Raw genomic sequence first — 17633 nt, forward strand, 5'->3', positions numbered from 1 at the left:
TAGCCTTCACAACCTCCTCAGGTAAGGAGTTCCACAAGTTGACTGTGCGCTGCGTGAAGAAGAACTTCCTTTTATTTGTTTTAAACCTGCTGCCTATTAAATTATTACAGGCTTGTTCCCTCCACTGCAGGATAAAACCCTCATAAAAGTGTCATGAAGCATCTTTGTGACTGGTGACGTTTCAGAGTGGGACAGATTTCTGTGGGCTTGTCCTATGAGTGGAAAGTCCACTGTTTTGTTTGCTCATTATTTTATATGTATTTTTTGTTCTCTAGTGTTATCTCAGGGTTTGAAATAACAGTTACTTTGCTGTGGAAAACTGATGAGTGGGAGCTCTACATTTACAATGTCATGCTGCAGAATCCACTGGAAATTGTACATAGGTTGCAGGAGGAGAGAGCAGAGCAGGGAGGAACATTTTAACACATCTGTGTATTGCTGATCACACACACAGTGGCTATATAAACCACACAGATTTGGGGAGCTAGAAATAGAAATCTGACATTTCATGAGCTCCCAAAACAGTTCTCTACCAGTTGAGCTAAAATATATTTCCCTTAGCTGCTAGTAACAGTAGGTCTCTTATTCTTTCCATGATCAATCTCTTTCTCTATCTCACTCACAAAGAGAGAGAGAGACGGAGAGAGCACCAATACTTTACAAAGGGGAAGGGGTAAAATGAAATTACATTGCTCACAGATCTGCAGTTCCAGGGCTGAAATGTCCTGTCCAGTATTTGGGAAGTAGCATAGTTGAAAATGCCTGTTGGCCTAGTCAGGGTGAGGATGTCAGTAGTCTGGAGATCAGTTTTATATCAGGCTCAGTCCATGGATGGACAAGAATTTAGGAGACGTATACAATTGGTAGAGCTGAAGGTAACTTTAATATCATGTCTTAGCACTTGATCCAGGAAGTTCCCAATAATGCAACAGAGGTAAGTAATAAGTGGTTAGCCACAAATCTGTTTTTCCCATCTGCCAGTGGTAGGCCTGCATTTAAAATACTTCAAGGAGATGCACTGTAGCCAAGAAAGCCAAAGAGATGTTGTGGCTACATACTTAAGAATGAAGGGGCATGCTCTGAGCCGCAGGTCAGCAGCATGTCTGGGAATCATGTTCTTGCTGAAAGTGACAGAGTCCTGTGGCACCTTATAGACTAAGAGATATATTGGAGCATAAGCTTTCGTGAGTGAATACTCACTTCATCAGATGCAAGTGAGTATTCACCTACAAAAGCTCATGCTCCAATACGTCTGTTAGTCTATAAGGTGCCACAGGACTCTTTGCCCTGGTCTACACTGGGGGCGGGGGGGTGTCAACCTAAGATACGCAACTTCAGCTATGCGAATAGCATAGCTGAAGTCGGCATATCTTAGGTCAACTTACCTGGCCGTGAGGACAGCAGCGAGTCAACTGCTGCAGCTCCCCCATCGACTCTGCTTCCGCCTCTCACAAGCTGGAGTCGACGGGAAGCGCATTTGGGGATTGATTTATCCACCTCTAGACGAGACGCGATAAATTGATCCCCGATAGATCGATCTCTACCCTCCGATCCGGCGGGAAGTGAAGACCTGCCCTTTGTCACTTTTTACAGATCCAGACTAACACGGCTACCCCCCGATACATGTTATTGCTGGACATTATTAGTAAGTATTAAATTACATGATGGCCTCCCCAGTAAGGATTTCTGGATCTGCCCTAACTAACAGCTGCCTGTATTGCAGTATATGACCAGCATTTCTATGTTCTGGCTCTTAAAGGTTACACCCAGTTGTCCTGACCTACTTTTAATCCATGAGTTGACTGTGGCTAGAAGCCAGCTGATTTATTTTCTGAGCTCACACCCTTTGCCTGTGCCCTACTCAGTCATTTCACACATGTGCTGCATTTCTTTTGTGGGTTCCTATATGAGATAAGACTTAGCAATCCCTATCGAGGACTTCACACGGCAAGCACACATCTGCTTATTTTGCTTGTTGATTTAATTTTCCCCCTGCTGCCATGTTCGTTATGGACGTGCTTTAAAACAGACAGAACGCTACAGTTAATCTCATGTCATATTCTGGCACCCAGCATGATATTAACACTGGCTGGTCAGACAGTCCCTTGACTATTTGGTGATCATTCAAAACCGTATGCCTAATAATAAAACATTTCAAACTTCAAGAGAACCTATGAGGATTTGATTTCAGCCACCACTTTGGCCTCTTTCCTCCTGAGCAGGGTGTATCTAGAGCCACATATCAAAAGGTTTAATTTTAGATTCAAAGCGCCTCTCTGCACATAGGTGAAAACCTTAAACAATAAGGCAGCTATGATGTCATGGGACCCACAGGATGCTGTCGCTGGGGGTTGGTGCACTGGCCACAGCAATTAAGTACTGCAGTTTTCAGTACTCGGCTCACATTTAAATTTGTTTTCTTAATTTTGAAAAATCTTTTACCCTCCATGGGGAGGTGGGTTCTCCCTCCCCTCACCCAAAGCTACTTGAGCACTGGGGGGGGGCCTTTCTCCAAAGTCATTTGTGGAAGGAAGGTGTGAAGCAGATTTTCCTTCTTCTGTGGAGTTTGGGTGCATTGGCAGAGGTGATTGGTACTATAGACTAGTGTTTCTCAACCTTTTTGATACCAGGGACAGGCTTGCTGGCTTACTAAACTGTGTCAGGGAGATCTCAGGGATCGGCACCCGCACTGGTCTGTGGCCCGGCCATTCAGAAACACTGCTATAGACCACCCAATGCTAGGTGCAGTGGTATTGCTTTTATGGCTGATAATGTGACTGAAACAGGGATAAGGGTGCTGTCAAAGTAGCAGTGATGAGGACTAAGGCCTTGTCTACACACAAGGTGAATCAGTTTTAATTGTTTAAAAACTGATTTTATTTAAACTGGTGCAAAACCTCTGTGTTGGACACAATTAAACTGGTTTTATCTGTTTAGTTTGGGCCGGTACGTTTACCAGTGTGTGCTAAACTGCTATAAGTCAGGTTTCAATCAATTTAAGTGTGTCCACAAAGAGTTTAGTTAAACACTGTCACCTTAAGACACACCTTTAGTTAAACAGGTGCATCATTGTGTGTGAACCAGGCCTATATACATAGTCTGTTTAATGCAAACAAGAGAAGGTAATAATTCTTGCCTTGCTCCCAGCACTACTGGGAAATAAAAGTTAAACTAATGCAGCAGCCCACAATCAACAATTTGCCTGAGCCAAATGGAATTTGAATGTGAAAAGCTTTTATAGCCCTCTTCTAAACCTAAACCTGTGGTTTTCAACTGAGTCCTAAAACTGGAGAAACAAAAGTCTCCCATCACTACTGACCACCCTAATTTGGACGTACTTGGAGGAAAGAAATGGAAACAAAATCATCAATTGTTATGACCACACAATCTGTTTTTCCACTGAACTAGAGAGCCTGCCAAATTCCCCATCCCCTTTCTGCTCTGTGCATGCGGGTAGTGGAGGTGAAACCCAAGGATGGTTTTCCATACCATAACCATTTTAGTATCAGATTCTAACGACTTATGTGAGGCCACATCATCCTTTATGTGGGCGGGGAAAGCGTCAATGAGGACCATACAACAAAGAAGCAGATATGACTCTCTGTACCCATCTGTGCCCTTGGCTGATAAGAGCGGGGGAGGGGGCAGTCTTTGAAGGTTTAAGAAATTCATTAAGCCTCTTAGCAATCTCCTGTGAAAAGTGAACTGCAAAGTAAAAAAACTTCAAATCTATTTTATTTCACCAATATGTGCTGAATGTCCCCACTAACCAGGATGAGAAATAAATTAACCAGTAAATTAAGTGTTAAAAGCTTTAAAAATCCACCATAAACCAATTTAAGGGATATGGCTGACTCCACTGTATTCTGGCTCCATGCTCCAATGGACTTTGTTGGCAGGTAGGAAGTGGCAATAATTATTTCCTTGGCTTTGTAGCAGAGCAGAGTTGTTTAGTGGTACTTTGGAGAATCTACAAATGATAGCTTTAAACACAGGGACCTGGAGAAAGTGGGTGCTACTCAATTGACTTCAGTAAAAGTTAAACCCACTAATGACAGCTCTGAATTCGACCTGAATTTGTTTGTGCATTTCACACAGGCAGCCCAGCAGGGTGGTTGCTGCATGTGAGTTACTACACCTCTACCCTGATATAACCCGACCCGATATAACACGAATTTGGATATAACGCGGTAAAGCAGCGCTCCGGGCGGGGGCGGGGCGGGGGGGGGCTGCGCACTCCGGCGGATCAAAGCAAGTTTGATATAATGCAGTTTCACCTATAACGCAGTAAGATTTTTTGGCTCCCGAGGACAGCATTATATCAGGGTAGAGGTGTATTTGTAAAATGGACTTCAGACTAGAGCCCAGCGCAGACATAAAAAAATGTGTATCCGCATCCGAACTGCAAAAGTTGTCTGCAGATATCAGCATCCCCAAATATTCACGAATTTGCAGGGCTCTAAACAGCTCCACAGGTCACCACACAGCATTGACCAGTGGTGCTGGGATGGGGGTCTTTCCTGTCCACTTTTCACAGGGGCAGCCTCCTTCCCCTTCCCCTCTTCTCCCCCGCCCAATTCCCCCACCAGGCCAGCATGGACCCTCCGTGTGCCCATGGAGGTATGGAGGGCTGAGAGCAGCCCTCAGCCATATCTCCGCCCCTCCCCAGACTCTCCACCCAGTCGAGGGCAGGTGGGGGGTCCACGACTCTGCGCCGGCTCCCAACAGCTGCCTGTGTGGCTCTCCCCGACTCGGCTCTGGCAAGGGCAGCAGTGCCTCGAAGCCTCAGCCCAGCCACTGTAAGAGCTGGATGGGCAGGTGTGAGAAACCACAGCAGCGACCCTCCACCTGCCCGGGGCGGGAGGTCTGGGTGGCAAGGACGCGGGCCAGGGACTGCTCAGGGACCCCCACCCCGGGCAGGTGGAGGGTCCACTGCAGCTTCCCACATCTGCCTGCCCAGCTCTTATCATGGCCGGGCTGCGATTCTGAGTCCCACCCCCCTGGCTGGAGCCAGAGCCGGAGCTGGAGCCGGATTGGGGAGAGCCTGGGGAGCCTGGGTCCCTCGACCTGCTTTGGCGAGTCTGTGCTACAGCTCCAGAGCTCTGCATGGTTACAAAATTTGTATCCACATCCAAGCTGCTATTCGCAAGAAGTGAATACCTCCAGATTTGCAGGGCTCTACTTCAGACTCCAACCTGAATCTTCGTTTAGTGAACATGTACCAGCTTGGTTTTTGCAAAGAATAGACAAATGCCCCTGCCTTTATTTCTGCAAACAGTTTCACTGCAAATCTCACACATACTCTGTTACTGAGAGCTGAGGTTTCCTGAGGAAGCGGACATGAGTCATAAAATGAATAAGATTTTCATCTGCATGCCACGGGGGTCAATGCCAACGTAAAAGGTGGTGTTTATACAATGGTTATTCTGTGACTTGTGTAAAAAAAAAAATAATAATAATAATTAGTGGTCTAAGTCCCCTATGCACATCATCGTTGGCACCCCTTTTTGGTCACTTCAGTCTAGACGCTACGGAATAAATAAAAGCAGTGAGGGGTGGGTGAGTCACGTCCCTGGGGCACAATGGGGAGCCTGAATTGTCACTGCATAGGCTGTGAGTGTTCTATGAAGAACTGGAAAGTGGGTAAACTGCTGAAGAGCAAGGCACTCTTTACGTTGTCTCTCTTAGGGGTTTGCACTATATCAGTGTGGCTAAATGGGTGCAAAACCCCCCAATGTAGACAAGGCTTTAGTCATAAACAAACAAAAACTGGGGGAAAGGAGAGAAAAGCGAGGGTTACACTGATAAGCTCACCAAGGGACTTGGAAAGACTGTCATTGACTTCATTGGGTTCTGGATTTGGTCTTTGGTTACTCAGTAACCTACAGGCACATCTTGAGGGCTCCCTTAAATTAGTGTTGTTTGGTTGTCTTAAACTCCGCACAGATGACACAGCATGGACAAAGGCATGAGGCTGGAATGGAACAGGAAATAAGAGGGCACCTAAAATTTGGCATCATTGGCACGTCAGGAAGTGAGGTCCAAGATACTAAAGTGGGACTGAGCAATGGAAGGCCTTGAAAACAAGGATGAGGAGTGTGAGCTGTTGTGTTTATCTGCTATGAAACTCATTGACTTTAAGATCAAAAGGGCCCATCATGATCATCTAGTCTGATGCACATCTCAGGCCTATCCACTCCTATAATAAGCCCCTAACCTCTGGCTGAGTTACTGAAGCCCTCAAATCATGATTTAAAGAAGTCAAGTTACAGAGAATCCACCATTTACTCTAGTTTAAACCAGCAAGTGACTCTGCAACATGGATTCGGGGCAGGCAAAAAACACTACCCCCACCACCCTGAATCTCTGCCAAGCTGACCTGGAGGGAAATTCCTTCCCAATCACCAAATATGGTGATCAGTTAGACCCTCAGCATGTTGTCTAGACCCACCGGCCACTACATCACTGTCCGGCTTCAGCTCATGAAAATCCCATAAATAGTAGTTGTGTCCTTTTCTCTTCTTTCTGGAAACTGACAAGATGAATGCGTCTCCTTTATGGACTCTATGCAGCAGAAGAGGGAGAGTGTTTAGATAATGTAGCGACAGGCACTTTAGAAATGCCATTAGCTTCAATTAGATTAGGTAGTATTCCTACCTCTTCTCTGGTTGACAGTTTAGCCTATGTTAAGTATACTTTGTTCTTTATAGTTTCATGAAAATACTGATTAAAACCAACCAACTGATACTGAGCAAGAAAGGAAGTGGAAAGAGTGGCTACACTCTTCAGGCCAAATGAGAAGATCGCCGCTGGGTAAAGAGAAGAGCAACTGGTTTCCGATCTTGCCTTGAGATCTGTGATGTGGTGAGGCAGGCTGCGAGAGCAGTGAACAGTGAGGCTAAAGCACTGTGAAGAGGAGCATTAAAAAGGTAGGTTGTTTGTAAGAGATCACAGACCACATTCTACACATACTCCTCTGATGGCAATAGAGTTATACCCAGTTCACAGCCGTGTAACTGAGAGTACAACATTCATCCGTAACGGAAGAATTTTTTGTTCTCTAAATTCATTTTAACATTATTTAAAAGCAGTGTCCTTGGCAAGTTGTATCCTAATAAGTTGTTTCATTGTTGTGGTAGGCATTCTGCAGCTCCTTCACTTTTACCCTACATTGCAATGTGTCCCAGTCATGTCCCCTTTCTGTCATGCATCGTGAAATCTGTCCGTAGGTATCATAATTCCTATGGGTGGAGCGCAGCTGGAACTGCACAGCTTCCTCTCCCCAAATGCTGACAAGGTCCAGCAGCTCAGCATTGCTCCAAGTGGAGGATCACCTGGTGCATGGAGCAGGCATGGCCACCTGGAAAAATGCGTTGAGACCACTGCACTTATCACCAAGCAAACAGGAAGGGAATTTTCAAATTTGCAAAGGAATTTACAGGGTGGGGATGATGGTTGGTCACCTGAGGGCAGGGCAGTAGAGTTCAAATCGATGACAGGAGAGGTGAGAACAGGCATTGTGGGACACCTCCTGGAGGCCAATCACAGCGCTGTAATTGCCATTGTGTTTTCACTGGCACTTCAGCGCTGTAGCCCTGGTGTAGAAAGCTGTACGCCTCTCATTGGGGTGTGTTTTTTTTTTAAAGCGCTACAACTGTGCAGTTTTTGCGCACAAAGTGGCTTGGCAGTGTGTACGCCTCATTAGAGTTGGACTGAATCTGGTTCCAAACTCTACAGCTTGAGGCCATCTCTAATCATGATATATTTTTGAGCTTGTAATATATTTAATAGTGATAGCAGAAGTTTTTTAGTGGGAGCTGGCTCAGATAGATTCCCCTCCCATTATCACAGTTACAATCACTTATTTTTAGAATCAAACCTGAAGCAAACCCTTTTGTGGGGTCATAAATGTAGTGGAGTGCTTCTTACAGGATTGCAAGGCAAGAAAATTCCTGATGAGCTGATCCTTTAGTAGTACTAGGAATTCTAGTTATTACAGTAGCTCTCCAAAAAGTGGCAAGCAGAATTTTGGTAGGAAAACAAATCCCTCTTCCATAATTATATGGTATAAAAGAATCTGGTTATGGAAAAATTGAATTAAATTAAATAACAATGTAGTGATCAACAGCTCGATGTCTAGTTGATATCAAGCGGAGTGCCCCAGGGATTGGTCCTGGGGCCGGTTTTGTTCAACATCTTTATTCATAATCTGGATGACGGGATTAATTGCACCCTCAGCAAGTTTGCAGACGACATTAAGCTGGGGGGAGAGGTAGAAACGCTGGAGGGTAGGGATAGGGTCCAGAGTGACCTAGACAAATTGGAGGATTGGGCCAAAACAAATCTGATGGGGTTCAACAAAGACAAGTGCAGAGTCCTGCACTTAGGAAGAAAGAATCCCATGCACTGCTACAGGCTGGGGACTGGCTGGCTAAGCAGCAGTTCTGCAGAAAAGGGCCTGGGGATTACAGTGGACGAGAAGCTGGATATAAGTCAGCAGTGTGCCCTCATTGCCAAGAAGGCCAACGGCATATTGGGCGGTATTAGTAGGAGCATTGCCAGCAGATCGAGGGAAGTGATTATTCCCCTCTATTCGGCATTGGTGAGGCCACACCTGGAGTATTGCGTCCAGTTTTGGTTCCCCCACTACTGAAGGGATGTGGAAAATTGGAAAGAGTCCAGCGCAAGGCAATGAAAATAATTAGGGGGCTTGGGCAGTTGATTTATGAGGAGAGACTGAGTGAACTGGGGTTATTTAGTCTGCAGAAGAGAAGAGTGAGGGGGGATTTGATAGCAGCCTTCAACTACCTGATGGGGGGGTTCCAAAGAGGATGGACCTAGGCTGTTCTCAGTGGTGGCAGATGACAGAACAAGAAGCAATGGTCTCAAGCTGCAGTGGGGGAGGTCTAGGTTGGATATTAGGAAACACTATTTCACTAGAAGAGTGGTGAAGCATTGGAATGGGTTACCTAGGGAGGTAGTAAAATCTCCTTCCTTAGAGGTTTTTAAGGTCATGCTTGACAAAGCCCTGGCTTGGATGATTTATTTGGTTTTGGTCCTGCTTTGAGCAGGGGATTGGATTGGATGACCTCCTGAGGTCTCTTCAAACCCTAATATTCTATGATTCTATTATTCTAATGTAAAAAATAGAAAAAATAATCACTGAATATTTGGATACTTGGCTTCTGCCCATTGATTTTTTCAGATAGGGAACACTTGCCAGCTGCAAAACCAGAGCTTCTGCATAAGAATTTTCGGTACGATGATGGACTGAACATGGATTCTGTACCACACACTGGGTACAAGCTTCATGACAGATACAAAATAAACATCATGGCTTGTCAGAAGCTTGGAGATAACATCCAAGGAAAATGGACCATCCAAAAAACAACTCGTAGAAAACACATAGAAGACACAATGGTGAGTAAAATTTGACTGTCTGCGATACTTGTGCAATGATTATGTTATAAAACTAGTGCACATGGATATGCCAAAATGTGATGCAAGCTAAGCTTGCCTTTTGCCTTTGGGTCCTTCTGCATGCAGAGAAGCAGGACTTTGTACATTCCTTGTAAATAAACAAGACTCGTCATAGAAAATACCAGACTCCATCATAAATTTCTACTCCCACTGGAGTAGGGCCCTGAACTTTGACTAACCACTCAGGTCAAAAAGGAGTAACATTTTATTTGACATTTTATTTTAATCTGTTTGAGAACATCTGTTTTCAAACCAGATCATAAAAAGAATGTTGAAACCACTATAATCATGCTTATACAACCATTATTCAAATCTCCACCATAACATCTTCATACACTAATAACCACATAGGTACAGTGTTTCCATAGTCGTAACATTGGGCCAAATTAATCCCTGGAGTAACTCCACTCAAATGAAAATATTAAGACCACTAGAATTGTTTCCATGGGAATTTTATTTTTCTTCCAGCTGTTTTAAAACAAATGAGTGTGTACAACTCACACACTCCCTCACTGGGCTACTGCATCAAAACCAGTAAGTGAATTTTACTATAAACATAAGTGAAAAGTTGTTACTAGTATCATAAAAGAAGTAATGTGTTTGCAATGTTTGGCATTTAATTTTTATAATAATTGGGGTATTAAGCTGGAAAATAGATCTCAAACTTAGAAGCTTAAAATAAGTTTAAGTTGTGCTTAAATATTAGATAATTCTTCTTCGTGTGTATTTAGGGTCTGGCTAAGAAAAGGCACCTTATTTGAAAGAGATGATAGATAATTAATGGCTATCTACATCTGCTGCAGGTTTAGCAATTAGATATAAATAATAATAGTAATAATTAATTAATAATAATACCACAGCAGTAAGCACTGTATTAAAACCTAAGAAAATAGATCCTTTCTCTTCTCATTTTTTAGCCTGTCCTGAACATCAAGGGCCTGGATTATTGAGTCTTTTCCTCCTTTTCCCTAAGGTGGCAAAATAAACAAATGTTTTTAATTAATGCTCTGTTTCTGAGAGTAGAGTAATTACTGCTATCACATTCAGCAGGTGACATTATTGCTGGAGACACTCCAGATTTGCTCAGACATTGTACCTCTATTAACCTGTAGGCTGCATTTTTCAGTTATTAAAATGTCAGTATTTACTAGCTGAAAAAGTTATTGCTGTCCTTATCAGTTATGTTACACCCTCTGATTACATATGAACAAGCTGAGAAATTGTTACTCTATTAAATGTATGTTCCTTCTGGAGAGCTCTTATCTGCTCAAGCTATAACTTGAACAAAGAAAGGGTTAGAGAGAGGCACATATGGAAAACACCTACTTTCACAGATGGAAAGTTACCTGATGATGCTGAAACATTTCTCATTTCCTCAATATCTTCATAAGTGAATATTGTGCATCAAAAGAAAATATTTTGTATTATAAATGCAAAGATGTTAGCTTGACACCTCTGGGTCCCCCACACTCTCACGGACAGTGGGCAGTTTCCTCTGTCATGTGACACCTTCTGAGAGAATGATGATGTGTAGCAGAAGACTAACATTATCATTTACCTAGGTAGAGCCCAAGGGAAGCAAACTATTCCCCCTGGTGTTTGGAATTCCTTTGGAGGGGTTAGTGGGCCTGCCTATCTCATTGCTAACGCACTTACTGCTTTTCCCCGGCACTGGCTATTTGGAAACTCCTCTGAGTAGTTCAGCCCGATTTAAAAGAGTTTTAGACGATCTTATTGTACCTCATTTTGTCCATTGTCAGCCTCGTTGATTCCTGGGTCATGCGCTTTCTTTTTACTACTTGTGAACAATTGGCTGAGAAATTCTCAGACATTAAAATCTCATGTAGATTGTTTAAGTGGCTGCGTATGTGACCTAGGCATAGGATTAGATGATCATGTTTTCTAGCTCCAGTTCATAAATCCCAAGGCCAGCAAGGACCATTGTGATCATCTAGTCTGACATCCTGGTATAACAAAAGCCATAGAACTTCCCCAAAATAATTAGTGCATGAACTAAAGCATTAAAAAAGAAATCCAATCTTGATTTTAAAATTGTTGCCATGGAGAATTCACCACAACCTTTGATAAATTGTTCCAATGATTAACTTCTCCCACTGTTAAAAAAAATTGCACCATATTTCCAGTCTGAATTTGTCTAGTTTCTACTTCCAACCATTGGATCTTGATGCATCTTTGTCTGCTAGATTAAAGAGCCCACTGTCAAATATTTGTTCCCTATGTAGGTATTCCTAGACTGTGACCAAGTCACCCCTTAACCTTCTCTTTGTTAAGCTAAATAGATTGAGCTCTCTGAGTCACAACAAGGCATGTCTTCTAAGCCTTTAATTATTTTCATGTCTCTTCTCTGAACCCTCTTCAATTTACCAACATCCTTCCTGAATAGTGGACACCAGAACAGGACATAATATTCCAGCAGTGGTCACACCAATACCAAAGATAGCAGTAAAATAACCTCTGTGCTTCTACTCAAGATTCCCCTGTTTATGCATCCAAGGTTAGCATTAGGCCTTTTTGGCCACAAGCGTCACACTGGGAGCTCATGTTGAGCAACTTTCCACCATGACCCTCAAATCTTTCTCAGAGTCACTGTTTCCCAGAATAGAGTCCCCCATCTTGCATTCTTTGTTCCTAGAAGTATACATTTACTTTTGGCCATATTATAATGCATATTGTTTGCTTGTGTCCAGCTTACCAAGTGATCCAGAGTGCTCTGTATCAATGATCTGTCATCTTCATTATTTACCACTCCCCAATTTTTGTGTCAACAGAGGTGTGCGCAAGGAGGGGGCAAGCAGCGGCACTGGGCCCCCAATAATCAGTGGGGAACGCAAAACTCCTCCTGCCCCTGGACTGCAGCGGAGAAAGCAGATATCCTCCGGAGGGTGCTCTCCCCCCCGCAGCTCCGGGGCTGGAGAAGTTCTGCCCTCCCTGCTGCAGCCCTGGGGGAGAGGCGCTCTCTTGATGTCCCTGCCACAGCCCAGGGGCAGGTGTTCTGCACCCCTCGCCAGGGCCCCAGGGCTGGAAGATTTCTGTCCCCCACTGGGGTCCCAGTGCAGGAGGAGATCATTCTGGGTCACCCATCTGGGCTCTGGGCCTGGAGGAACTCTCTGCTCCCCCATCCCCTTTTCCGCTATAGTATTTCCTCCTAACATGCAGTGTGCAAACTCAGTGAGGTCATACACGCAAACTCAGTGAGGTCACACATGTATCCCCATAATGTGAGGTTATGGATGCATGTGTGCCTACTTGGTTTGCACATGTTCCCCCCACGAGGTAAAGGAGCCTGTATGCAAGGTGGATTAAAGGTATGATTCGTTGAACTGGTGAATATACTGCAATTTATTGATTTGCATATGATGTATGTGCATGTGTTGATATGGTTTAATGTGTCTAATAAGTGTGTGTTTAATGTCTCTCCCCCCAACCACCGCAAAAGCGGTAAAATTTTAATTCCTGCACACTGTGTCAGCTACAAACTTTATCCGTGTCAGTTTTATGTTTTCTTCCACTCATTTTTAGAAATGTTAAACAGCACAGAGCCAAGAACCCATCCCTGTGGGACCTCATTAAAAACACACCCACTTGATGATGATTCCCCATTTAGAGTTACATTTTGGGACTCTAGCCAGTTTTTAATCTATTTAAAGTGAGCCATGTCCATTTTATAATGTTCCAGTTTTTTAACCAAAATGTTTGTGAAGAACCAAGTAAAATGTGTTGCAGAAGTCGAAGTATATTACATCAATACTATTCACTTTATCAACCCAACTTGTAATCTTGTCAAAAAATCTCATCAGGTTTGTTTGACAGGATCTATTGTCCATAAACCTGTATGGAATGGCATGAATTATGCTTTAATTCTTTATTAAACAAGTCCCATATCAGCCACTCTGTTATCTTGCCCCAGTTTTAGATGTGCAGGTATTGTAGCTTTGTCTGTATCTCTTTTATTTTGCATAACTGAGTTCTCTGGGTGTAGCCTGCTTTTCTGTTTCTCTCCACAGAAAGCTTATTGCAAGTAAATAACAGGAACAGTCTTTGTAGTCTCACTGTTGAGTCATTTAGAACTGGACTACAACAAAGTACTAGAGAATAGCATGCAGAAAATAATCGTATACTATCAAGGAAGTGGACTGGATCAATGGTTCTCCAAGTGTCACAGGCTTTGATTCAACAATGTACTTAAACACATTCTGCATATTACTCTGTAGGAGGTATCCATTCATTTCCACTGCTCAAACCCTAGCGTTCCACTGCTTGGTTCTCAAAACATTTCCTTCTAGGGATCAGCTAAAAGGGCTCTTCAAACAACAGAGAGCCAGTGGTTAATAAGTTGAGAATCACTTTGCTAGATAATTTATTGGACGGGTTTTTGCCTGACTTAGATGTGAGGAGGAAGGGGAGGAAGAAGAAAAAAATTATGTCCACAGACTATAGTATAACCCAGGGTAGGCAACCTATGACATGTGTGCCAAAGGCGGCACGTGAGCTGATTTTCAGTGGCACTCACACTGCCTGGGTCCTGGCCACCGGTCCAAGGGATTCTGCCTTTTAATTTAATTTTAAAGGAAGCTTCTTAAACATTTTATAAACCGTATTTACTTTACATACAAAAATAGTTTAGTTATATATTATAGATTTATAGAAAAAGACCTTCTAAAAACGTTAAAATGTTTTACTGGCACACAAAACCTTATATTAGAGTGAATAAATGAAGACTCGGCATACCACTCCTAAAAGGTTGCTGACTCCTGGTATAACCAGTGCTTAATTTGTGCCAGGGCTTGCCAGGGATGATCCCTGGCACATCTGAGCTTGGCAGTTCATAGCCATGGCACCTCTGGACTTGCTGCATGAGTTGTAAATGTAAAAAAAAATTACTTGAGCCCCAGAATCTCTTTCATTACAAATTAAGTTGGAATATAACACTACCTTTAGAAAACCAAATATTTGTTTGCAATGAAGGTCATCGACCACAAGGACCTTATTCTCCAGCCACTTAGTTTCTCGGTTAATTAGATGTTATTTGTACACCCCAATGCTTGAGCTAAACATAGATGTCTTTTCCTATGGTTTGAGGCTTTATGTTTTTAAAAGCCACATGCAATGAAAAAACCTTTTACTTTATTAACTTAAGCATTCAAGTGAAATTGTAACTTTCACAACTAATTGGGTATTTTAAACTTATTTTAAAAGGCTGGTCTATGAAATGAGTTACAACAAAACATTGTCAGCTTCCTCACATACCTGTTAGCTTGGTCAAATCTATTTTTCCAACCCATTACAGATGTCGGAGAAAAACTCAGTTCTCACTTTTTGTTTTGGTGCAGCAGTGTCAGATACTTTATTATTTTTCAAGCAATTGCAATTGAGGGAGGGAGTACTCTAGGACACAGGGTCACCCCAGTCCCGGACAGGTCTCTCAACAGGTAAACAATTACAGCAAGCATTTATACTTTTGTTACAGACAATAATAAGCAACAGCTGCATTTTGTTTATACGTAGGTCATCCTAATATCTTGTTTTTCTCACTTGAGACTCCAGTCTACATTTCGTATTATCTACACATTATCTACACAAGGTCAAAACAACTTCTCACACAGTTCTTTTCCACTTGCCTCACACAATCCTCGCTTCTACAAATCTCGTGTTATTAGGGTTACAGTTAGCCTAACTCTTGCTAACAGAGACTGTCATGCATTAAGATCCCCTACAAATTCCTGTCAGTTCTTTCACTACTTCCACACAGACAAGAGAAAATAGGAAAAGAGGGAAAATAATAGGTGCTCTTTTTTTGTGGTCTGGTAATTGGCTTCTGGCCATCGCTGTGGCACTTTCCTTGTACAAGCTGAGTCACTGGTCTGTCAGAGGTCAGGTAGGAAGACTGGCATGAAATTCTGGCCCCTCTGAGTCAATGGAAGTTTTGCCATTGATTTCACAGGGCCAGAATTTCACCTCTGACGAGGAGTCAAGTTCCAGTTGTTGGGTGAAGTTTCCTTCTCTCTTCCGGTGTCAAGGAATCACTTGGGATGAAATCAGATATGAAGGCAAAGACCAAATTCAGGACCAGCTAAGGTATGTTGTTAAATCTGAGAAATACCACAGCCTGAGGTTTGTCATAGTTACCAAAGTAACTGTACTTCTAACTCCTTCATGGCCTCCTGGAGGGCACCCCACTTAGGTGTCAGGCTTTTACCGCCACCCTTCTCAGTGTGAAAACTTCTGTTCCTCTCCCTCCAGAGATGAGGGATTCAGGCTTCAATTTCCTCCTGAAATTCACTGTGATCACCTTAGCAAGCCTGAGTTTAGTTCAGCACCTGGCATCCTGCTCTCCCAGGAACTGACAGAGATACCAGTGACCAGCCTGCCTTCAGCCAGCAAGGTATTTATTTAGAACAAAAGCCTTACAGAGAGAACATATCTTAAAAATATGTGTCTGCCTGTCTTACTAGGTGTCACCCATTTTCCATATGGAGACCCTGGTAGGTTTCAAGGGCCTTCAAACCCCTCCACCAGGGTCTGTCCCTCTACGTCCTGTGTCAGATCAGTGCTTGCGTTCATGAGAGTGACCCCTCTCTATATCAGGCTGGCCACTCCATACTCGTCTCAGTTTTTTGTTTGCTGGGTCCCTTGAACAGAACCAATATATGCACTTTCCCCCAAGGGGTGGTACTTCTGCAGACTTGTTACCTGTCTAAGGGTTTGCAATAATTATCCCCCAATGCTTTAATTCCTGATAGTTTATTCATGCTTTAGGTGACGTCTCCATAGTCATTTCATTGCTAGTTGTTTCAAGAAAGGAAATTAACTCTGTTCCTCCTGACAGGTAACAATACAAGTGAGTGGAAACTGACTCAGACCTATTTTTCCATTTTAAAAAAAATCAGAAATGTCTCAGGTTTAACAGCTTGCGGTTTATTAGACTGATGCCTTCCTGCAGTCGAGAGAGAGACTCTGCTTCAGTGAACTTAGATCGAAGTCTTGAAGCAAAAAAAAAATGAAGAAAAGGACAAGCACAAAGGAAAAAAAAATAAAACTGAGACAAAAGGAAAACACAAACCTTCCTGCCCCCTTCCTGGGTTAAGCAGTTTTGGAAACAAATGTTAATGAAAAACAGTAAGTACGTCATTGCTTAAGCATTTACTTAAGGAACATTGAAGATAATTGATAGGAACTGAACCGTACATTGTCAAGTATCAGAATAAGATCATAAGAACTCATTTTTTCTATCTGTACCTCAGTAGCCTCACTTCATTAAATACTTCTGTCTGCATGTTATAAAATCATGTGGTGGTGCTGTCATTTAAGAACAAGAGGTAACTGAACTTAACCACAGGTGATGGAAACTGAATGACCTTTTAGACATTAACCAGATCTGAAGTGAGTTTTTCACGGGCAAATATAGATAAACCTCAACCTCTAATAAGCAATGCATACAGATTCTATAACTTCAGCAAACAGTCCAGTGCACTGGAAAATCTGTCTTATCTATGTTACATTACAGACTGAAAGGTCTCTTCTCCTCTTGATGTATGCATATAAGTCTATTAGTGTTCACAGAACTCACGCAGGTGTGCATGGCGAGGAAACCAGAAGGTTTTTAAACCTGCAGCAAAGGTAAGACTTGAGAGATGAAAACCAAGAACCAGAAAATTCAAAATGTGTGTTCAGTTCCTCCACATACACTACTCCTGGGGGAATTCTGTGCCAAAAAATTAAAAATCCTGAATCAAAATATTAAAAATTCTGCAAATTCTATTTGTGAAAATAACACTATATAATCATGCTAGTTTCAATTATTTTGGTAATTTATTTCAAAATGCCTGTCTGCAAGTATGTCTGTAACAATGCAGACACACACACAAATTTCCCCAGGAGTAGATGGTTAGAGAAACACCTACGACAACCCAGTTCCTGTTTCTCTGTCCCCTCCACTCCAGAGCCCAGTCGTGCTCTCCCAGCCCAGAGACTCTCACCCCTGCCCCAGAGTCCAGCCACTGCCCTCCTCAAGCCCAGGCACTCACACTCCCAAACCCTCAGAGCCCAGCTATGGGGCCCTTCCAGCCGCGACACTCACACCCCTACCCTCCTAGAGCCCAGGGATCCAGAGAGAAAAGCAATCTGTTGCTGGG

At 43.0% G+C, this 17633-nt stretch overlaps 1 long non-coding RNA gene across 1 annotated transcript; it reads left to right on the forward strand.

Moving 5' to 3' along the window:
* The first annotated feature begins 9961 nt into the window (after positions 1-9961).
* LOC123370737 lies at positions 9962-16692 on the forward strand. The gene is made up of 3 exons (XR_006579522.1): positions 9962-10014; positions 15443-15883; positions 16389-16692. It is a non-coding gene; the product is annotated as an uncharacterized LOC123370737 (long non-coding RNA).
* The last annotated feature ends 941 nt before the right edge of the window (positions 16693-17633 follow it).

This window comes from Mauremys mutica, chromosome 5 (genome assembly GCF_020497125.1).
Source record: "Mauremys mutica isolate MM-2020 ecotype Southern chromosome 5, ASM2049712v1, whole genome shotgun sequence".
Lineage (NCBI taxonomy): Eukaryota > Metazoa > Chordata > Testudines > Geoemydidae > Mauremys > Mauremys mutica.